The sequence below is a fragment of the Etheostoma spectabile genome, chromosome 7 (assembly GCF_008692095.1).
Source record: "Etheostoma spectabile isolate EspeVRDwgs_2016 chromosome 7, UIUC_Espe_1.0, whole genome shotgun sequence".
Classification (NCBI taxonomy): domain Eukaryota; kingdom Metazoa; phylum Chordata; class Actinopteri; order Perciformes; family Percidae; genus Etheostoma; species Etheostoma spectabile.
In genome coordinates, this window is record NC_045739.1 from 3,220,852 (window position 1) to 3,246,120 (window position 25,269).

Here is a 25,269-nt window from a genome sequence, read left to right on the forward strand (position 1 = left end):
ACACTGGCAGCAGCTTAATTAGTTACAGTGTCATGTAGCAACGTAGGCGCAAAACCATAAATGGCAGGAGTGGCATGAAGCATCAGCAGAGCTAGATACTGTCTGATTTTAAAGAACGCCTCATTGATTTATATGAATAGGGTGATTGGTGACTGTTCGATCACGTATAACTTCAGTGTTCGGCCTTTTGAGTATCCGGTAGCACAGCAGCTGCTTTCAGCCAGAGTTAACGCCAGTAGGGATTTCCTACCTTACGTCATTTAATAAAAATCCCAGTCAGCTACTGAGCAATGAGCTGCTGCCTTATTAATTAGTTCAGCATTAATGGTAGCTTTCCAATTGCTTAACTCAAGCTCATGTGCATGGTGTAGGGGGATCTAAGGGTGGTTGCATTTTTTCCTTCTGTTAGGCTTAGCAAAGCCTCTAGTTTATTTATCATTTCAAGGTCTGAATCCCTTCGCCCACTGCGGACTGTCATATTAAACATATGAACATCCATCTGTACAAGTCTGCCTCTAAGCGCCAACATATTGATGGTCTGCTTTTCTCTCTTCATGTGGTAGAGACACAACAGGCACACAATTTCTATTAAGCCTACGCATATTGTTTTGTCTTTTCTGTTAACTCACGAGTGGAGACAATCTTCCTTTGTCAATAAAATGTGCACAGTGGTAAAACTTCCAGAGAAGCGAGAACGCACATCCAGGATGGTCACACACTGCTTTAGATTTGAGCAGCACTTGCCACTTTGAATCCAAGTTCTAGCGCTGGTTCACAATTTAAAAGACAAAGCATAGCTTTATACAGTATGACTAAAGCTGTTTGTTAACACTGGTGTAACCAATTTAAAGCTGCTATTATCAATATTTCAGTTTCCTTCATCAAATAGATGCTTATGTTGCTCTGTATCTGCTGGATTTTTAAAAAAGCAACTAAGTTCGCCATATCAGCTTTATAAGATGTGCTATTGTTATTTACATTTTCACTTTCCTCAAGTTGACAAAAAATCTCTTAGAGGTTTAAGAATTGTGGATTATTAAACAATATGCAAAGGTGGAAAGAGAACTAGAAAATTAGTCTCAAGTAGAAGCACTGTAATTTAAAGAAACTTTACTTAATTGAAAGTATGTGTACAAATTTACTGAAAGAGAAAGTAAAAAGTAGGTCAGTTAAAAATATACTCTGATTAAACGTACAGGACAAGTGACCCATCAATGCCACTTTGTCTTTGTTATCTGTCGGTGTTATTTCCTTGTATGTCATTCTGTTATACTTGTAGTTTTGTTTGTCTGTAAGCGTGCTGTATCCATAACGTACAGTGTTTGTGACAGTGAAAGAATTTCCCCTCTGGGACAATAAAGTGTAAAGTCTAACATGTTGCCTTTCAAAACTGTGACAGCTGAGTGCAGAGTGTCACCTATATCGAGCTCTGCCCTCCTGCTGCCTCAGACACACCTGCAGCATCTTCTCTGCTGCAGCTGCTGATTTATCTCCTTTCTTCTGCTCCATTTTCATGCAGCAAAGTAGGATACGTTTGATAGAAAGTGCTTAAGTAAAAGTAAAGTTACAGATTTTTTTTTTTTTAAATACTCAAATTCACAAAGAAACAACCCTTGATACAGGAATGAGAGTAAATTTAATTCATTACTTGTACCCCAGCCAATATGCATACACGTGTAATAAAACCCTAAAATAAAAAAAATATGAAGGAAGGAGACCTGTTGCTTTCCAGCCTGACAGACTCGGGAGACATAAATGAAAGATCTGTACAGATTATAATAATGGTCACATAAACACTTTGAAGACTAACTGTCTTGTAGGCTGTTCAATAAGATTTGCACTGGACTGGCATTTGGCTTCCTTTGAAGTCTCCCAAATTGGGCTCACAGAAATGTGTCCATTAGCTCTTGAGTTTATGTGAGTCATCATCAACAAGCTCAACATGAGCTCTTTTTTGTGTCCACTAATCACAATGGTTTATAAGTTAATTCTGTTTGGAAAATGTATGCGCGCCAAATCGCAATGTTGTTTTAAAGCTTTTAGTTGTGTTTTACTTTATTACCTTAAACAAAGTGTAAGGTGTTTCTCCAACAAAATATAGTCTATTGTATTATGTTTAACAGAACATTGTCCCAGTAAAATAATAGAATATTCCAGGTTCCCAATTTGGTGCAGTGTCATCAATTTATTTTAAGGGAAAGCCATGCCTTCCTCCGTTGTGCACTTCCACAAGCAATTTGTCACCCTATATTTTTCTTATTGCTGAGACATGAGTTGCGACCTTAGTGCCTGTAGAAAGACCCTTACTGTTACCCAAGGGTTCTATTTTTTTAACTTTTTTGCCATCTTGCTTTAGCTGAAGTACTCTGGTAGCACTTGTGAGAGATGGTTCACATCAGCCTGTGAATAGATGAGTGTTAGTAATCAATATTTGTATGTGGATATACAGGACAAGGTACCAGCTCCAATTTCAATTCATTGATGAGAAAATCTGACTTGTAGTAGCAGTTATAGAGGTCATTTGTGAGGGGTTCACATACTGTTTCCAATTTAGATTTTTAATATTGAGATTATCTAATGAATATGCCAATTTGGAAAACAATTTGACTGATATTAGTTTACATCGTGTATTTGTCTATTATAGTGACTTTAATGAAGATCAGATCGCATTTTATGGGTACATTGTGCATAAATATAGGTAATTCCAAAGGGTTCACCGTCTTTTTCTTGGCACTGTAGTATGCACAGATGTGAGGTTTCAGTAATGACTAAATCAGGCTATAGGCTCTGAGCCTAAAATTCAAGTAATACTGACATGGAGATATTGATGAGATGTGAGAATTTCTTCAACAAAGCTGCAGAATGCAAGCTGACAACATCAGATATTATAGGAAGCTGTATAACTTTCCACTGGAGACACAGTAACAATGTATGCATCTCAGGACTTCATGAAGCATCAATAAGAATAAGATGTCAGTAAGCATCTCATTATTGTTTCGTCTTTGCATCTGTTCCTTCCATAAGGTCCCATTTTAAAATTGATGGCTGACAGATTGTCAGTTATCAATGAATGCTTGTGACAGGACATGCACTCAGGGAAGCGGTGGAAATCGAGGGGATGTTCTGGACTGTGGTGGAGATTTTACACATTTCTGTATTTTTGTTAAACTTCCACTGACATGTTTCTGAAAATGATGTGTTACATTTGAATAGGATCTGTCTGTAAACAGCAGAGAAATGTGTGCAAGTATGGTCAGAAAACATAAATGACTCAGATGAGGTGTTCTTGTGAATGCCACTTTCAGACAATCACAGCAAACAAAAACAGTATTTCAAGCACCAAAATCATCCAATGGATGGCTTTGCCTCCTGGACTCATTAAAACAACAGTCCAATGCCACGCACCAAACCCCCTGTCCATCTCACACTCCATTTTACCCTCACTGATGAACAAGACCCCAAGATACTTGAACTCCTTCTGCTAATGGCAAAAACTCACTCCCAACCAGGAGCGAGAAATTTTTATGGTACCATTTTAAGGCAGAGAAGTATGTCCAAGCAATAAAGGTATTGAATTTCATCCCGACCGCTTCACCCTCGGCTGCAAACCGCCCCAATGTCATCTGTTCCACTGCCAGGACAGAACTCGCATTGCTCATCCTCCGTTCGGAGCCTCCTTTCCAGACCCCTAGAATGAATTAAACAAATGCGACACTGAAAAGGCATGTCAGCCAAAACAACCCAACAATATCCAGAGCCTTCAGAATCTCGTGCCTTGCCGCAGAGGAGCTTTTTGACTACCTCATCGACCTCTGCCAGGGATATGGATAAGTCTTTCGCAGAGTCTTCAAACTCTGCCTCCTCCACATCTGGTGTTAATTTTGTCAGTTTAGTTTTAACTAAAGTCATCACGGAAATGTTGGCAGGTAGTATATGTAATAGCTGCCAGCAGTAGTCTTTATTAAATGCTGGAGCACCTTGCTGCATTTTATATGCAAAAAATATCTGCAGTCACAAAGTAAGTTTAATGTTAAATCCTCCTTAGCCAGCCTGTTACTCCACCATTCTTCCACACCCTCAGGTCTGCCAGTGTTGTTGCACTAAATTAAACTCACACTGGACCGTCATGCCAGGGGGCATATCAGTTACAGTCTAACGCACCAGCAATACACAGGCCTCACATGCAGACAAAGGAACTCTTAAATATGCAGTTCTTTCTCAACCATGATATCCCTGGCACCAGCACTCTAATCTATTACCCTAGACGCCTACACAGGAAGGGATCTGTGGATGCCTGATAAACACAAACAGAAACAAATCCTGACGACTATGCCCACATTTACTGTATGCTTTCCCTGCCATTATCTCTCAGTGGTTTAGTAGGAGGTGGTAGAATATATGCCATTATATGCAACCTCCTGAAACACAGGAGAGTTTTAGGACTTGGTGCCAGTGAGTGTGGTGCCCTTTCTCCCCTGCACCACTGGAGACGTTTCATTTCCTCTCCATTCTTTAGTTCCTCCACTTTTGTGCTGTTTTATTTCACTTGTCTCTTTTCTGACAAATAACTCCCAAAAGATAGCCTCAAATGACAAACAATGGAGTCTCCCTGTTCTCAAAGGCAACTAATTATCTGACCACTTTATAATTGGCCAAGAGCCATTACAGATAGCTAATAAAAGTGGAAATTGATAATAACTGTTCTGCTGTGGAGTGTCAGAAAATAAAGTATAGTTATGTTGTGGAGTTGAGGGAAGGAGGTTGAAGTTCCCGGCAATGGACCGAAAGCTAATTAGGTCTTGTTTCCCCGAGCTCTGGCTGACAAGTCTAATTGTGTCAGTCTTTTGGAATAAATTGGAACAGGTGTTGACTTGAGTAGAGCTGAGTGCATCATTCTGTTGTCCAATCTCATGCCGTCATCTGTCAAAGGGTTTTCATCAAGCATGTTCAGTTTATTGTTACAGTAATTATATTATACACAGTTAAAGAAATGGACCGACAGATCACGTTGTTCTGGACGGAGACCAGTGAAGGATATTAAAAGCACTTTTCCGGTGATGACGTAGATGTGACGTGAGCAACCTGTCTGAAAGTTGTAAGTCTTCTGGTAGCTGTGCCAAGAGAAATCGTATTCCTCTAGAATCTTGCAGAGACGCAGAGCGTAGGTAAATGTAAGGAGATAACATGGTACAGGCTTATTATTGTTAACTCAATACTAGTTAACATTAGTATTTACACTTAAACATCTAATGCACTTTAAATTGAAACTGCCTGCAAGCTTCTTGTGTACTATATGGTAATTCCTCTTCTATGCGACAGCAAGTCAAGTAGTTATGACACAATCGTTTGCCTATTTTTATAAAAACGTTTGCTACTTACATAACACGAGGTATAAGGTAATAGAGCCTTTTATACATTGTTGTGTTTCTTTAGAAATGATTAATGGACAACTTAAGTTTTTAAACGCTTCAGATGTAAAGTTTGTCACTGTCAAATTGACGTCAAAATGAATGGCAGTCAATGGAATGCTAACGGCGGGTGAGTGCTAAGTAGCATAGAAATGGCGCCATACGAGCTACGATTGGTAGAGGCTGGCTTACCCCGTAGAATTATATGGAACAGGACTATTTCTGTTTGATTAATACACACAATATTAATTATTGCACTCAGTGCTAAAATGTTTCCATTATGATTGTCATTACAATTTCTTCTCCGGCTTTGTTTTAAAATATAATACCTACATTTTTATTTCCTCTTTGCACTATGCACAAATATATCCAATATGCATAATGATACAAAAACATTCTCACACTACACACATGGGCAGAAAAGATTATGGTGAAGATGATCTTTCTTTTTCTTTTTTAAATTGATGCAAGGGGTTTGAGGTGGCTTCACAGGAGACAACGATTTTCTACTGAATTCATAGATCTAATCTATTTATTTTCTAATGAGAAACATTTCTAACACATTGCAGCAGGGCATGAACACATGGTTTCAGCCAGGAGTAAGACAGATATCTAATCTTAATCTTGCAAGATTGCAACTGAGGCGTTCCATATAATGCCTTAAAGCTTTTACTGAAATTATGTAATTTTATAGTTTTTAACAAAAGTCCAAAAGTTAAGGAACATAATTGCAGTGTCTCTGTTAGACGAACACTCTTGAATGTAGGTCTTAGACTCAGATGTATTAGGATGTCTTAATACAGTCTTGTTCTCATATTAACCATAAAATATGTAATTTTGTCAGAAGTTTTAAGTCTTGAACAGGTTTGTATCACTACAATGTAATTTGCAGTTTGCAGCTAGTAAGTACAAAAGCTGGAAGAAGTTTTCTCCACTCATGAACTAAGTGAGTTCCCAAAGTATTGCCCTAGTTGTTCAGCTCAGTAGGAAATGAAAGGACTTCTGTGACTTTGCCATTTTGTGGCTTACATAAGGAAGGTTTACAATTTGTTTAAAAAAGTAATAATTACAAGGTGAATGACATTTAGAGATTTATGAACAATAATGGAGGAAGGAAGCCTGCTTTAAAAGTAAACCATACATTGATTGAAGTGTGATGACAATTAAGACAGACAATATATTAATTTATTCACCCTACACACAGCAGGGTAGCTAGTAGTAGTTAGCAGCTAGTAAGCAACTGAAATGACAAACAATCAAAGTTTGTAACAGCCAGGGCCGGATTGGGGTAATTAAGATAATTCATATTATTTCTGTTTGCTGTTTATGCCTGTAACAAATCTTTTTGTTACATTACATACAAAAACTGCAGCCAAGTGCCTTTGGTTTCAAGAGTTAGTCAATTGCATTTCCTTTATTGCAACAGGAGTAATTATTCATATAGCTTTTGTGCAGTTTTGGAGCACCTGGCATTTCCTCAGCGCTCTGACTGCTCTGTCAATCATAAAGCTCTGTTGGCTCTGTCAACAATTGAGTGTGATGACAGGCAGAGATCATTCAAGGTTAAAAACAGTTCTGTAGCTTCCACGTCTTGTTTTTGGCTTTGATTTACCCATTTAATTCAGCATTTTTAACTTTGACTTGACCCTTGGGGCTAATCACTTGCCAGACCACAGGTGTGTATGTGTATATACTGTATATTTCCCAGAATGCATTTTGTGCCTTAATTTGCCATAGTTTACGCAATGATTGCTTGATGTTAAGTGGTTGAAAATGCACATTTTGTGATGAATGGCGGATGGACGTGTTACACTGTAATAAATCTATTCTGCAATAGTTGAGTCACTTGTGAGGTCCACTTTAAAGTAACAGCCCTACGTGTCCCTGTGTATTTATATAAGTTCAATTACATCAGACTGCATGGCTGGAAAATGGACTAACATCGCATACTGTAGAATATGTGTAATGTGGCTTGTTTGCCTAATCTCACTAGTTAATAAGTAAGTAAGTAAGTAAAATACGGTTTAAACATAATTTAAAACAGAATTTGTTTGGTGGTAATCAGGGGGCAAATTGTTCTGACTCAGTGCTGTAATAGACCTGAATGCAATTTAGCCACTGACATGTTTTGCATAAGAGGCAGGAGTCTCATTTTCTCTCTCTGGACAGTTAGCGATATTGTTATATATGTGTTTTAACTGGAAAGAAAGTCTGTCTCCTGTAAGAAAACAAACATCTTTAACATTAGTGCTTTGTTTGTTTTTTGGGTGTTGACCTCAGACGGATGAAAAGTTATGTGTGAATGATATCTGTTTTGATATTTAACATCTTAGTCGCAGCTCTTTTGAATGTCGCTGTGTAAACAGTCCGGTTAGCGCAATAGAGACTGACAAATCCACAACACCATTGAATAATTCAAAGCCCTCTGCCATCCATTCATCCTGCCAGCTTTTAAAGCCTCGGACTGCACTATTGATCTGTGTGCTTTGGCTGGACCCCATCGGATGTTGATTGAATGACCAAAATCAAATGAACAAGATAGTTGATAAAGAAAAGAAAAAAGTTTTAAGATTGAATTGATAAAGGAGAAAAACATTGCAATTTTATTAAAGGCCTATGTCCTAATGGCAAGTTTCTCAACTCAAACTTATGTAGATCATGTGTTGTCATTCTGTAACTCTAAAATGAATCTAGGGTAAGTTTTATGTCCGTTTAATATTATGGGATTTGAGTCCTCTCTGAATATCCCTTAAGTACTTGAAAGCAACTGATTAGTAGCACTTAATTATCTATTACAGAGCTATAGACCCCATTCCTAAATAAAAAAGATTTGATAGGGTTATTTCCTTCTTTTCTATGACCAGCCATAAAAAGAACTGTTATATTAAAGCAAAGGATTCTTATTCGTCGTATAAGGACATTTTAGAAGAACATCAGACAAAGTTTATATACAACAGAATACTCTCACCATCAATTTACCACCAAAGATAAGCTCACTAAATGTTTAAATCCTTGATAAAATGCTTTTAGGGTTGTCACAGTAGTATGAATGTCGTGTGTCTTGGGTGGCCTTATCTCCCCTGTTCAAAGCCATTTTAATTGCGTACAACTATCTAACTGTGCTGAACTGCACAAAAGGGAATTTAAATTACATCAAATTTGCATAGATTGTTGAATCAAATTAGATACCACTGAGACCATTTCAGTGGAAGCTTTTTTCAGCAAAATTGAATCATTGATGTAAACAAGCGGGACACAGTCCATTCATATTACCTGAACCAATAAATACCATCTCAATCTTAACTCCACCTTTTAGTGTTTCATCAACTTGAATTTGATGACGTGTGCAACGTCTCTGGGACCCGGAGAGAAAGAAAGGCACTGCTCTGCAATCCCCAAATAAATATTTCATTAATACTTTTTTTAAGCTCAACTTGCAGAAAAATAGAAGTGGGTCGGTATAAAGCATTGATAGCACATGCAGTGTGCAGCAGTTATGAGACAACAGAGTGGGTTGAGTGAGTGTGCCTGCAGTCAGAATCCGGCTGTGCCTAGCTAAAGTCTGTAAGCAGTGCAGGCTGATTGCCTGAGTGTTTCAATCTAGTCATTCCTGTGTTTGTGTGTGTGCTTTGACATTGATGCCAACAGACAGCCGACTTCTCCATGTGTAAGCAAACCAGGCTTTTCACCTGAGGCATATCTTTGATGTTTAGGACCTGTAAATGGAAATGAGAAGAAACAAAGGTGTAATTCTCTCGATGTGGCTTTTACAAAGACTGACGGCAGCATAAAATATTTAGAACAATAAGTAAATTTGCTGAAAGTCATAAAACTCTACAGACTCTTGTAGCACTGCTTCAAAGTTACAACTGATTAATTATTTTAACAAACCTGTCACAGGTCATGGTTTACCACTCGTTGTGAAGCTTTTAGCTGACTTCTGAAATCTGACAATTGTTTTGGATGACATGACACAGCATTTCAAAATGTACAACCGTTGAAGGCTTCATGCTACTCTGATATCCATTAAAGCTGCAAGTGATGGACTCATGCACTTACTTTCCAATTCTCCCTCTAAGGCTAAAACACAAAGCTGTGTATAATTTGTCCACAGTAGACCCATATTAAGTTATATACAACAAATTCCCTTTAGCAACAGTGGCACACAATATGCCATATAATAACATTATTAGAAATAAAAACTGGAAGTTGTTTGTGATGTGAACGGACTAGAGACTCTCCTTTGAAAAAACCCAAGAGAAGAGCAGCATGTCTTTCTGACCAGGTTCTTCAGGATAATCCACACACTTTTTTTCTTTTTCTTCCTTAAATATTTTCCAATCAATGAGGTTTGTAGATCCTCCTGGCTAAAGAGGATTTTGTCTCTAGAAAGATATGGGTTTTCAATGCTCTGAGCACAAAAAAGGACATTCTTACTCCAACTGTTGCTGTCATGTGTGGACAACATAATGGAAATTGATAATGCATCACATGCAATCCATATCGTTAACTATGCAACATTAAATTGCTGGGAAATGTATCCATACATGAAGCACATGTGATTTATGTGCAAGCATTCGCCAACACAATTAGTGTGCCACATCTTGTTGTTTACCAATCAAAAACATTGCTGTTGACTTTGCTAAGCTCTACCAAATGCACTGAGACCTGCTTTAAGAACTAATTTCCCGTCATTTTTCCCATTAACAAAACATTTCCACCGTTTCGGCCGACCAGACCTATCTTTGGTGCTTTGAAAACACTTAACAAAAGTGAGGCAAAACAAAACAAAAGAGCACTCTGCTGCAGACTCACTGACGTTGTCCATGTCAGGATCTGACGCCTCCATTAACCCTGACTAGTTGATTAACTGTGAGAACAGCACACAGGCAGGTAATGTATTCACTGAGTCGATGGCACTGTCTTTTGCACTGTCTGCACAAGTAATCTGTTTAGGACGAGACATGCTGTTAGGAAGCAAGTAACTGCCTGGATGCATTTGCTGCTGTAATGGACTGCTTTTGGTATTAAAAAAAAAATCATTTTGTTCCTTGGTTCAAATTGCATATAGTTTTATACATCACTTCACGCCATCAGAAAAAATTAGAACATTGACGTAAACTGCGTTATCCTCGTTATCCAGCCATTACCTGTCTCCTGCACAGCTGATCAAACCTTTAATAGAAATAACACTGATTGAAGTCAAAGTTTCCATAGGGTTTATCTAGAACACTATAAGCACCATTAAAATTAATCTGTTTGTGTTAAAGTAAGTTTCCTACTCACTTTGGGCATAATTACCATATTTCCCTAATTAAATATAGGCTACATATCTAAAGTTAGTTTTTCTTTGGCTGCTTAATTACTTATAGAGAGGAATATTTTCTGAAAAGGTTTTTTGCTCTCATATCTTGCACGCAGTATATACAGTATCTGATATTTTATTCAGAAATAGTTACTGCTAATAATATTACCCTTGGGATTCACACGATGGATATATCTGTAGAATTCATCGCTTCATGTTTCCCATTCAGTCACAAATAAAGATATTGTAAGTGATTTCATGGAAACTCAACTGTTTCGATGAACAGTATCTATCTATTTGTTTTCCGACCCTAACAATGACGGAATTCACAGAAAGATAAATTTGTTATGCTCATTCACAGATATTGATTTCTCACACACAAACTGCACTACCATTTAAATCTAATGGCACAACACCTTTGAATGACTTGGGAACAAGTCCATTCACTCACTGTATGAATCCCTGCATCAATACTACTCGGTTTTAAGTAATGGTCATGCTCCAGGGGTCAATGGGATCTTGTGGGTTCTACCATCTGAACTGTTTGCAGGACTTTGCACTCCCATTGAGACACATAAGACTAGGGATAAGATCTGGGGTCAAACAAAAGACAGCAGGTTGTAATATAAAGAGTATTGAATCCTCTCCCTGATTTTAGAAAGTCATGTAAGACAAAATAAGGAATGTGACATTGTTAATGTGATTAAACTGCCACTGTATCGACATTTCATTTACTGCGAATTGCCAGAGGCTCATAACACTGCTGAGGCTGTGGATCATGTCTCATTTTATAGTTTTATCAGGGAACCCAACAGGGTAAAGATCCCCGCCCGGAGATGATATCATGGTATATGAAAGTACTAAAAGTAGCTTTGAGACATGGGGAAATTGTAGCATCCTTCACTATGACCCAGTACCAATACTGTATATGTGAAACAATGTTCAACTGTATAATACATTATTATAGTTGTCTTGATAAAACACATTTCTGTCGAGCAGGTGCACTACACATTCGTTTAAATATAACAGACTTTCCGCTCAAGGAAAGAACTGCATCAACAGTTTCAGCATTTGATCAAAAATAAAACATGTGTACATGTAAGTGAGAAAGGGGGAAATAGTGTGGCGCTGTTACAGAGCCACAACGTCTTCAGAGGTTGGTCTTCATGGATACGCAATACCACTGTTCGCTTTTTTAAAACTTTTTGTTTAAGTCCTCCAACTTGTTGTTTGTCCAACACACAGAAGTGCTTTTTGATCTGATGCCAAGACATAATTTGTCTGCTCCTTCCAAAACCATTACCAAGTACTGTTAAAAATATATCACTTTAATGATGTGACAACATTACAGATAGGATTTGGTTAAGTTTAGGCACAAAAACCATTCGGGTGACACCGTAGGCTCAGGGAAGCATTATGGTTTTGGTTCAAATGAATACTGTACTTAAGGTTAAGGGACCTATTGTGGTCATGGTTAAAAAGGGACTGTTGGTCAGAAAAACGGGAAACAAACTTAGACTCTGTGTGATAGTACAACATTTTGTTACCCTACCAATCTCTTCTCCTAACCTTAATTTCCTTATTTGCTTCCATCATAATTACTACAGCCAGGATAAGACTTTCTTACTTGAACAAAAAGCATACGATATTTTGTTTGGGGGCACTTGCTGAGCGGGATGAAAAAACTGCATCCAAAGTGTTACAGCTACAAACAATTTCCAAATATACAAAAACATTGTACAGCACTTCAACATTATTATTATTGAGGCCCATGTTAAATTACACATTCACACATAAAGTAGTCAAATACTTCAGTCTGAAAGTATTCATCATCTATAATGTATCGTAACTAAGATCGGATAAGATTATCATCAAGATGTTACATCAGAGAGCAAACTGGATGTCTAAGTGTGTACCAAATGGTATTATATGAGGCAGATCAGCAGTGACTAATACAAAGGACCGCAGGATACAAAACACTACTTCAATGTGAAATACAAAATCCTGCTTCATAAGAACAAGATTTCACAAAGAATATGTGGCTGAGTAGCCGCATGAGAAATAACTATTATTCTTTTATATTACTATTCTTATTGCTGTTATTGTCCGGACTGCTGAACACAGCTACATGCCTGCTGGTGCCATGTGTAGAAATATTAGACTGAATTTTAAGCATTCAAACTTCCCACACTGGCATAGATCGAAATGTTATTTATACACCATTTCATAACAGCAATATAGAAGAGTATCCTCAGAACGAGTCAGAGGGTAGGGATGTTTACTGTTTGCCACTATTACGTAATTATCATCAAAAGTTTAATATGAACATGTCAACTTTTTGAGAAATCAATTGCAATATGTTTCAATTCCGTGCTGTACACGTCCAAACACTGACTTTCAGGCGAGGTGAACTTGTGAGGAAATGAGCCATGTTGTCACACCAGCTTGAAGATGCTGGATCAATACCCAGGTGTGTGTTTGTAATGGAAGGTCTTCAAATCTTGATAGCTTAATGATTGCAGGTTAAGGAAACAAGGTGACGGGCTGGTGACAAATAGACAGCTAGTCTGTAAGGATTTATTGTGTTTTTACCAAGTGGGGAAGCTTTTGAGACGATAATTAGCCTGCAAATGAGAATTGATCCCTCTCTGCCAGCTGGTAATGTCAATGTGTACAAATATTTGGAGAGCATGCATGATTGGCTTCTGTAATTTGTCTCTATATTTGCAGCCAGTCTCAATGGACACTGGTTTTAAATATCAACTGACTTCATAAAATGGCTGCTGCTGTAAAGCCATGCAAATAGTCTCTTTCCTCGATGGCAACGCTCCACCTTTGCACAGCTGTAGACTAAACTAAAGGCTGGAAGTGCTCAAGGGAATCATAATAGAAGAAAATGTAAACAAATTCATGAGACTAGTGGGACCATCTGGTGTGAGAACATTGGAAAAGTATACTGGAGCTTGAGAAATCAAGACGCAAAGGGTCTGAAGGTTTTTAAACAGCTTAGCAAATAGGAATAGATTAATAGTGTGCTGCCACTGCCTCCTCTCATCTTTGAATGTTGGCATACATAAATATTAGCTGTCACAGTTACTGAAACCATTTCATTTATGTCCCTTTTTTGTGTCGGCTCTTTTTTATATCCATTGGTATTTTGAAATAGGAAAACGACTTAATAAGGTTTTTCTGGGCACTTCTCTTAAGATCAGGACTTTTCTAAATGAAAGGATAAGCACATATTCTTGAGTTAATGAATGCCATATTCGTTACATGGATCCACACCTGAAAAGAAAACGAGACAAACTATATCTCTGTTTAAAATATATTTCAATGGCTACACCTACAGTAAGTGCTGCACATTGATCGAACTGTAAAAAATCATAGGAGTGTTGTCTCATTTCACAGAGTTTATATTTGTTTAATTAAAAGATGTGACATTCTAATAAAACAACACTAAAAGCTAAATACACAGTAGCTAGTGCTTGGTATTTTTTATTTTGGTTTGACTATCAGACTGGAGGGTAGACTGTAGACAATACCCACATAAACAGTATTAGTACAGGATCAATGTGTTACTCCATCAGCCTGTTGTTGGTCTTAAGTATGTTTTTAGCCATTTTAGTTAGTTTATAGCTTTCACTTGTGAATTATATATATTGGATGGATTGCCAGAAACGTATAAACATATTTTTATGGTTCCCACAATGTTAATTGTAGAAGCGTTGGTGATCTCTGAACTTTTCCTTTTCAATGTGTCCAATTAAATACAAGCTGTAATTTGTGTTTAGGGATAATTAGCAAATGTTAGCATGCTGTCACGATGAGCAAATATATTAAATATGGTAAACACATCTGCTACATATCAGTATGTTGAGCATGTTAGCTGTAGACTCTTAAGTGTTGTTTTTTCTGGAGAGCTGTGTGGCAAAACACATTGTATGGAGGGTCAAGAATGCAGTACAGGAAGAAATGGCAAAATATGTTGTGAAGGGTGCCACAATTATAGTCTTGTAGTCTACAATTTAGATTTTGTCCTTACTGGGGCCTCAAAACTAGAACCTTTATAATGGTTGTCCCCTTCCATTATCACAGTGCTTAAGACAGAACAAAATGTTATAAGTTTATGATGAATCAGTTTGCTCCAGTTCTTTCAAAATTATAGCTTGAACGTTGTGTTTTCATGGTAAATCCCAACTGCCTCTGACCAGAAAGCGAGTCCCTTTGTGTGACACAGCAGTGACTCATGGGAGCCTCCATGTTGTCCCATGGAAGGCTGGACGATGTCCAAGCTGCTCAGCCTGTAGGCTGCCAAACTTTTTCTTTCTGCTCCACTGCAGGTTAGGCTTAGGAAATCAGCTAGCATTAGGCTGACAAACCAATCCTTTTAATATCTCTGGCAACTTTAAAGTGGTCATATGAAATGTTTTATTATATTGACCTTTTCTTGCTAGTATGTTTTACCCTATATTTATTTGTAAAGAGTAGAACACATAAACTGCTGTGCTGAAATGATTAAATAACTGAGCTTTCAATTCATCACTCATTTTTTCCAGGCTGACACTGTCAATTTGACTACGGAGCCCTGAAGGGTACATGGAGGAAGAAGAAAAAAAAATGTAAGGCTAACCTTTGTAGCTAGCTAGCTAGCTAGCTTCTAAGGTTGGCCTACAGTTATTGACATCAACTGTCAACAACAATGTTCATGATAACACTTCACGTTGGCATGTATTAATAAGTTATGCTTATCAAAATAAACAATGGATGTATTTAGATGTAATCATTATGTCACTAGCGGCACTAGCTAGCTATTAAGGTAGAGGTTAGCTAGCGCCAGCTAGCTACTAAGCTACACACACACACAAACACACACACATACACAGACGCAAAGTAAGTGGACCCGCATCCCTAATGTAGTGTAATCACTCCCAGCACATCCATCAGGGGCTCCAGTAGAGGAGTGCTAGCACATCATCATCATTTATTTAGATAAGCATTACTAATTAATACATGCCAATGTGAAGTGTTATTATGACCATTGTTGTTGATTGTTGATGTCAGTTACTGCAGGCTAAGGTTATCCTTATTGTTTGTTGGATTTTCAAACTTGAGATCTCGAGTTGGAGAATACTGGCAACTTTTTAACAAAGTCGCTGTCTTTTCTACAGAAAGTCGCCAGATATGTCACTAGTCGCTTTTGTGAAAAAATGTCGCTAATGGGGACTGAAAAGTAGCTAAATCTAAAAAGTCGCCAAGTTGGCAAAACAGTTTTCATGGAGACAGATGCTCTGTGCACGGAGGGGAGGGGCTGTTTGTGTGTGTGTGTGTGTTTGTGTGTGTGTGTGTGTGTGTGTGGTGTGTGTGTGTGTGTGTGTGTGTGTGTGTGTGTGTAGAGTGACAGAGAGACAGAGGAGAGCAGGGAAAGGAAATACAGCTGAACAAATGTGTGTTTTAATTAGCGTTAAAAAAAATAATAATAACGAAACACAATGTGTGGTGGCTGGTGTTGATTGTGTGGCACACCGCCACAAATTAGCGTGTGGGAAACACTGATTACTTTTTATTTAAGTCTGCTTGAACTCAACGTTTTCTGTTTTCTTTGTGGCATCAAGCCTTTGTTTAAGTCTGAGTAAATTCTAAGCGGCACAGCCTCAACACAGCAGGACAGTGATGGATTGTTGGGTTGATGGTGAGATTATGCAGGTGAGACACCTCCAAGCCTTTAATCCCACGCTCTTTTCAGGAAAACTATTTGATGGTTGTGCTCTGTTTGTTTTGTTCTGAAGATGCAATTTCTTTTCCTTTTCTTAAACATTTAAAAAGCCAGAGCAGGGTACCAGATTGAAATGTTTGAGATTGGAGAATTGCAACCACAGCAGCTTTAGCACACAGAACATAAGCAAATCTTCTAAGCATTTATGTTGTGCTCTGCGTTGTCCCTCCTGCTTTGAGAATTTCCCAGCAATGCTCAGCCAAATGAAATCGTACATTTAAAAAAAGAAAAGACATTTTCCCCTGTTGGCACCATCCCCTCAGTAGGCCTGCTAGTGCACTAATTAAATGCCACAAATTAATTTGAGTGAAACCTAACATATCTAGAAAAAAAATGCACAGGAGGAGACAACCACAAAGTAGCTTTTTCTCACTGTGCTTGGTGATTACCAGCAGTGGTACGGATTGCCTGCAGAGGGATTTTGAAACGGCAGGAGAAAGGGGATAAAATAGTGCCAAGAATGAAAAACAAGGCTTTGGGCAGCCTTTCCTCATGACTTTCCGGAGAATTGACCACCCGGGCTTGGGTGGGTCAAATAAATTGAGTCGGAACTAATCCTGAACTAAAGGAGCTGCTTCTTTGTAGCCAGAACATGGTAGATGGGGGACGTCTGCAATCTGGGGTCGGGAGACACAGCTTCATGGATTTGGTCTGCCTAGCTGTAAAAGTCGAGTTGAGTGGCACAGATAACACCATAGATGCCCACTGATCTGTGAAGACACTGAAAACGATTGCTTTCTGCTTTTTTGTAAGGCATCATTTTTTTTTATTTATTCCCCCCTGTTTGTTTGTGTTGTACTAGTCTTGCTTTGCCAGACCTTTCTTCACAGCGCTGCGGAGGAGGGTCTGGCTAGTCCACACAGCATTCCGGGATGGGAGAAAAACTTGCTGTGGTTTATTGGCATTTCTTTAAACCAATCACAATGGTCATGGGCGGCGCTAAACCCCGCCAGAGCCCCGGTCCTGCTGCAGAAGAAGCCTGTTAAAGGAACTAGTTTTGGTGGAACATGTGTACATTCAAAAGTAGTTTTAGTCGTGCAATTGAAAACTCAAATTGGACAGATAGTCTAGCTAGCTGTCTGAATTTACCCTGCAGAGATCTGAGGAGCAGTTAACCATAGTCCTCATAAATCTACCGGAGTTTTAAATTCCAACACAACGAAAGTGGAAGGTAACGGACATCTGGCAGAAAATAGTGAAATCCGATTTTCTGCAGCAATAGAGCAATCCCGAAAGTGGAACGTCGCGGATATAGACTAGTGTTTGACTGAACATCCAGATGTGGGTTTCAGGAAAATGGCTCCGTGAATGAATGTAGCGTAGTGTGGTCCAAATTACACTTAGCACAGAATGGGACTGAACACAGAATCAATTCTCCTGTCCAGACCAATCTCTCTCTCTTCAATTACCACCCAATTCAGGGTTGTTGAGGCTCTGTGAAGGTGACAGGGCACACCTTGGGAGCATTGTCCAGCTGTGAAAAAGCACTAACAAGTCAGAGTGTAGCATCTAGCTGTACTACACTCTAAGGCAGTGGTTCTCAAGGTGGGGTCCTTGAAAGGATTCCAGGAGGTCCCCAACAAAACGGGAAATCATTTATTTTCACAATAATTTCATCCATAAGTAAATGCAATGACAGATTGAATGACTATTTTGCAGATGGGTTTCATTCACTTTTTGAAGTAAAACATATAAAAGCAAAACTTCTTACAAAAGTCTTATCAGATGGGGGTCTGGGGTCTAATTTGTGTCAGCTTAGGGGTCCTTGATTTGAAAAAGTAACTTCTTAAAAGGTCAGGTGGTTGAACCTTTGCAATGCTGAAGCCATCAGACTCCTGATGGAGTCCACTTGTCCATTAAGTCAAAAGACATCATACAATTTAAAGCTGCGCTCTTGGATATTTTTACATGAGCAATGGGTCAAATTACTTTGTAATGTGCAAGGGACTGCGTGCCAAGAAGAACTCGCAGAATTGTCACCAAACTCTGCAGTCTCATCCAGCTTTAAAAAGTGTTTTTCAGTTCAGTGTGAAACCTTACTGTTTTGATTAAGTCTTATCGCTCTTCCTAATTGACTCTCAGCAGAGTCAGTTAAATAGCTGGTGAAGATATTGGTCTTGTAGCAGCTAAATAGACACGTTTCCAAAAAACTGGGATAAAACAAGTGTGAAAATTGGACTTGCATTCGTCATGTCACCTTTAAACTCTGCTCAAAACGATGCTAATGTTGCTCTGTGTCTGCATGTGATGTGTACGTAGGCAGCTGTATGCTAACACATTAACCATAACAACTTTACATTTTATGGCTAGCAACTAGTCAAGCCTCAATAAAACTTGTCAAATTGGCTTCAAAATGGAAGATAGCTACGCTATGTGCTTTTGCAACATGAACCCTTTCAAACACATGTATGTAGAATCACCGCAACATTTTACCCACAACCTGCTGCTGCTTTTTATGCAGGTCCGACATTCACTCAAAGTGATGTTTACCCTAATGGTTAGATTGACCATGAACAAGGGAAAGTAAAAAAACAGATGCGTGCATATCCTTTAAAGCTTTCAGCTTGTCTTCTCTGTAGGCTGATGGGGTAATCCAATAAGAGCACTGCCTCAACGCAATGTAATGCTGAGGGGGAGTAAGGCGCTGTGCCCTAGGGCTTCTCACTCTGTTTAATAAGGGAAAAGAGAGGCGGATGCAAGGCCTCTTCTTCCCAGACGGCACAACAGGCAACTAGTTAACCCTCTTCTTTGTGCTCATCATATACCTAGCTACCACCTCTGCTCTCCTCACTCCATCTGCCTCCACAGTTCCAAGCTCACTACTCCACACAGGAAAGACTTCGTCCTGCAGACTGAATGTGCCTGCATGAACCTAATTTAGAGTCTCGCCATGCGGGATTTCCCCAGGCTACCCCCCTTCTTGTCTGAACACGTATATGATTGTCTCAGCAAGTCAACTTCGATACGTGGAACACAGTGCGTACTCCTGCAGTTTCTGACCGCTGCAGCAATATCCCTCAAGCCAGTCAGGGTGAGCTGTTTTCAGTGATGTATAAGAGACTCAATCAAAAGCCTGAGGCTTTAATTACACTCACTCTGTCTTGAGTATCATAAGCAACCAGCCACAATTACCATAAGGGCTGGTGCACTTTGCTGTGCTTATGTAGCAGAATAAAAACCCAACTGATGAGAACAGACCAATAGCTGGACCTAGTGATGACGGGGATGCAGAAAGGGTGCTTACAACCCCAATCCCTGGGCATAAATTACATAACAATATAGTAAAATATTCATGACACACCATGGGGACGGAATCCTGCCTGCTCTGAAGTGCTGAGCAAACACTTCGCCCTTAGCCACTCTAAGACTGTGAGGAGGATAAGGAAAAGCCCAAAAGTAAGGAGCTGTAAAACAATTGCAAGTATGAAGCCAGTAACAGTCGGGAAACAAATTATTTCCCTCACAAGGATGGCAAGCAGCATTAACAGCATTAGTTCCAATGTTATATTGGTGATATATTATTTTCATAGAATGCTTTCTTGCATGTGCTCTTTGTGTTTATGATATCGTCAAATAAACATGAAAATGTGATGAAACGACTTTTAAAAAACAAGGCCAGCCCCATCTCCACACCACACATACATTCTGAGATAGGAGAAAAAAACACTCTGGGTTGTTTGCATTTCTTTAAACCAATCACAATCGTACTGGGCGACGCTAAGCTCCGGCCACAGAGAAGCCACATACAATATTAAAAGAAATGAGCTGCTTACACAATACAGTAACGTGAAGTTATTAAATTAGCTGGATAATTTGTTAAACCTCATTTTCTCTTACTAGTGAATCACCGTGTGGAACTTCGTCAACTGCAATCCTCCCCAGTAGGTCCCAAAAAACGTCCCATTCAGATAATAAATTCCATAAACCTACTCTTTGTAAATCTTTACAGTCATTCCACGGAAGAACCAAGCAGACCAGCCTCGTTGCACGATCCATATTTTCTTTCAAACTTGCCATTTTTGGCGTGTAGCTTGCTAGCTCCTAGCTTGTTGATGTTTCCCAAAGTAAACCGAGTTTGAACACAGCAGCACACAGAGTGGAAGGTGAGGGACATGTGGCGGGTGTCAGGTAATTATCTTGGAAATGTACTCCGTTGATCCAGACTACTGATCAGATCTAAACCTAACACCTCATAAGAGCTTGTCAAAACTTAAATTGTTGTTTTGTATACAATCGAGATCAATCTAGAAACTGTATGCACAAACAAAAAAGGCTCACCATCATTATCATCATCAGTGAAAACAGAGTTTTGTTTCAATCTAGCAGTTCAGGTGAGGAAAGGAAATACGGGATGAAAGTTTGAAAGAAGCCAAGCCCATCATTAGATGGAAGTGGTGAGCAGTGGAACCCTCAGTATTTTATTATTTATTATATTTTATTAATCCCACAAGGGAAATCACAGGTATAGGTTGTTATTATATACATTACACACAGGCATGAATTACACACACATGCTCAGTACCTATACTGTACATGCACTAATGGAGAAATGTCAGAGGGAGGCGGCTGCAACCCCAGTCAGGGGTCAGGTGCTCGCTCAATAGCACCTTGGCAGTGCTCAAGAGATGAACTGGCACCTCTCCAGCTACCAGTCCACCACCATACTTTGGTCTGTATGGCCACTGTCACTCTATGGACTGAACTACTGCCCATTTTTGTTGAAAAAGGCCACATTGAAAGCTTATAGTATGAGTATTGTTTGATTTTCTTACATACTGTGTATACAATTTTAAATCGACCCACTCTCCCTCAACTCATTTTCCTTTGCTTCAGTTAGTAATTTCCTCAATTTTCTTAATTCAATGTTTTGCCTTTAGACAATTCCCAGAGATTGAGCATAATTTTGTTCCCAACTCGCCAGAAGTTCTAAATATGTTTTTTTTTTTGCAGAAACATAGTATTGCCTATTTTTACTTTGTAGCGCTATTAAAATAATAAACTTTTACCCACATTTAAAAAAAAAAAAAGTTTACTTCGAAAGCATCATTCTTATAAAAATCACCTGAACAAAATACCAGGGTAATTATTCTAAATGAAGCAATACAATTAAACAAATTCAAATATAATGCAGCTGTATGAAACAGAGGATGGTGGAGATAATGAGCTAAATTAAGCATAGTGGGCTAATTTTATCAACTTGTTTACATTATTACATTTGTTTGCATAAAGATTAAATTCTAAAGAGAACACAAATTACCTAAAGCAAGGTGGTGAGATGCATCTGGTCTGCAAAAATAAATTGAACCTACCTCCTGCATATGCAATATCATCTTGTGACTTAGGTTTAATATTTTAATAATTAAACCCAGCATTATTCTTTTCACCTAGGGCCCTGTTCAGGCCCCAGAAAAATCATATTGACATGGTTTCTTGTTTCTCTATCGGTGTGATTCATGAAAAATTGTTCCGCCTGTCAAGTGCAGAACAGAAGATAAGTTGATTAAAGGCTTTTAAAGCTTCCCTAGTTCACGCAGTTCTCTACAATATTTATTTGAAAAACTACAAGGTGTTTTAAGAAAGGTTGCCAACAGTGTTGTGACTGGTAAGTAATGCTATCTACTGTAACATTATGAAAACCAACACTGCACAAAGACAAAGACAAGCCAGGGTGAAGCCACACAGATATTTTTAAAAGGTAGAATGATGTAAGCTGTTCATGTAGAGATTGAACACCATGTGATATTTGTTTCTGCCCGTTAGCCAATGACAATCCACCATTGGGGGTGGATACATTTGCACATACTCTGTTACCTAAAAGCCTGTTCTAACACTTTTCCCTCCTTCTATCTGATCCCAGTGTCGATGCAGAGTCAGACAGGAGCAGCTCATGGGTATTCTGCTGCAGCTCTGTGATATGCAGAACATGCTCAGCTGATTGGCTGCTCCCCATACCTCGGAGTGTTTGCATCATGTCACGCACAGACTGGAGATTCTAGGATTGTACCAGACACTGGTACAAGCCAGCTAATGCTTACGTGACCATCCAAGATATCTTACACTGTAGGTTAAGATACTGAGGCACAACGTCTTGTGTTTCCTTTTTCCGTCTGCTACGGACTTGATTGTCAGTTCCAAATATCAACATGTACGTGTCAGTTGTCTGTTGCCATGAGTGGTTTGGAGAGAGGTAGATTTTTAGTAACCATCTTTGAAATATAGTGTTTCCTGCTTGAAGTGAAGTGGCAACATCCTGTAGCATTCTCCTCTGTCCCTCAGTTGGATTTGGCTGTCGTGCTCAAGGCCCTCTCAAGCATCCTGTTCAAGCCCACTGGGCAGATACCTTTTAAGGCCGCTGTCTATCAAAAAAAAAACAAGGATTCCTGCTTGCTCTCACCTCAGCTCAGAGGGAGAATAACTTGTGCACTCTTCCAGTCCATCTCTGCTGTTTGGCCTATCAGAATCTGAGTATATACTATACCCACACAAAACTCAGTCTTTGAGTTTTGTTCAGTTCTGAGTCCCACTGCAAGATCTGGCATGCTATTTGGAACAATCAACTCATTTGCAAAATCCTGCCCAAACAGAGGCTTGCCAATTAGTTGTGTGAAGACACCTCACAAGGCTGTGAGTGGACATGCCCCCCTCTGGCGATTTCATGTTCCCTCCACAAGGAAGCAGGCGGCATTAACAGTCTTGTTTGGTGGAAGATTTGGGGTTGGGTTTTGGGCCTCACTAGATACATGCTCATCATTTCATGAGTCCTGTATGTGGAGTCTTTTTTTCTGTGACATGTCTTTTGCAGTTTATTTCTCACTTTTGGGTGATGTGTTTATGTATCTCTTCATCCCTGTGCTAAGAAGAGACCTAAAGGTGTCGAGACTTTCTGAGCAGTGGTGCTGTCTTCCACACCCTCTGCTTGGGCAGAAAGGCTGGTGGTGGAATGGTTGTTGTTGATGGCCTGCTGTCGAAACATCTCACACATACTTAGTCAATACATAAAACAGTTATGTGCAGCCAGAGAAATTGTTAGCATGTGACACACAGTGCTGGGGATGACACAGTCACTGTGAGAGATATGTCACCATCCTCCTTTTTGCTCAGATTATTAATAAGAATGTGCATTCCCCTACGGTGAAAGTCATGTGAAACTTCTGTGCACGTCACTAGATGAAGACGTGGATGTGAAAGGCTATGGTTTGGGATGGCTGGATCCTGATGCCAGCCTTGAGTTAGGTAGTTCATCCATCACTTTCTAAAAGAACAGCAAGGATGTAGGAATGCAGCATTTACTCCATGGCTGATTTGTGACACATCAATCAGGCTTGTGATGTGTAATATCCACCCTCTTGCCCTCTGCTGAGCAGTTAGTTAGCCCATAGTCTATATCAACGAGGTTTCATTCATGTTTCATGTCCCTCACCTTCTACTTTCTTTGTGTTGCCATTCTAAACTCCAGTTGATTTACGAGGACTATGGTTAACTGCTCCTCATACTCTGCAGGGTAAATCCAGACAGCTAGCTAGACTATCTGTCCAGTCTGAGTTTTCTTTTTTACGGCTTAAACAACTTTTGAGTGTACACGTGTTCCACCAAAACAAGTTCCTTCCTGAGGCTATTTAGCAGAAGATCTGTTGCTCCATCCGGCGCTTAGCACCACCCAAGACGATTGCGATTGGTTTAAAGAAATGCCAATAAACCGGAGCACGTTTTCTCCGATCTTGGAATGGTGAGTGAACTAACCAGACTCTCCTCTGCATCGCTGTGGAAGAATGTCTGGCAATGCGAGACTAGTTGGCCCCAGAATGGCGGCAGGTAGGTTTAGACATTGTTCAATTAATGTAACAGCAGGGAATTCAGGCTTCATCTTCTACAGAGCCCCTTTGAAAGATGAAGCATGTGTGAATAGAACAATGGCTCATATTGTATTTTTTGCTACTTGAACACCAATGAAAGCTCTAGCCGAGTTCTCTGCCACTTCACTAGTCGCCAAAAGCTATTCTGGTGGAGGAAAAGGAAGTGTAAGGCCATTATATACTTCATGCTTAGCCCTAATACGATATGGTTAAATACAACTAGGCCTTCATGCAGTATCATCGGAAAAAAAACAAGTCCATCAAGCCCTAGGAGTGCAGTAGGCCCCTTTCTTGTGTTTGTAGAACAAGGATTACAATACACATCCACCGTCTTCTTACTGGAGCTAATCGGGCATGAATATGGGGATATTATTAAAAACAAAAACAGACAACAGACACAGTCCTTATGCTCATTAGCTCAGTTGTGACCTGTAGTTCTGTTTGACAGCACTGAGCAGGTTTTACAAAAGTCGTGTCATATATTGTTAATGCGTTGCTCTCATATTTGCACATTAAATTTGCATCCGCTGAGCCTACAAAATGCAGATGCTCGTGTTATGCACTACATTCAATAGCAGTGCCATGAGCTCCTGGTGCCATGCATGGCTTCCCTGAATTAATTAGAAGAAGGCAACACTAAGGACTGTTGGCAAATTAATGTCATTAGTGAGGAGAATTGTGCTGTTACGATCAGCGCCTAGTTTTCTGTGCAGTGGGGGAAAAACTGTCTGAAACTGTGATTTAAGCTTCCGAGAAAAATAAAAAGGTCGAAAGAAAAGCAATAAAACACAGACTGGGAAATGCTGAATGAGATGTGTCTGTGTGTGCATAGTTATTCCGTTAAAGTAAACTTGGCCTCCAGTGTGGTGATATTGACATGGTGTCAGGTTAAAATTCAAAGTTCAATTTTATGGTTTTATTGTTTTCAAC

The 25,269-nt window shown here is 39.3% G+C and overlaps 1 protein-coding gene across 1 annotated transcript in view; it reads right to left on the reverse strand.

The window, feature by feature from the left end:
- LOC116692869 (metabotropic glutamate receptor 4) overlaps positions 1-25,269 on the reverse strand; it is a 192,861-nt gene that overhangs the window by 111,636 nt on the left and 55,956 nt on the right. The gene's annotated exons all lie outside the window — the stretch shown is intronic.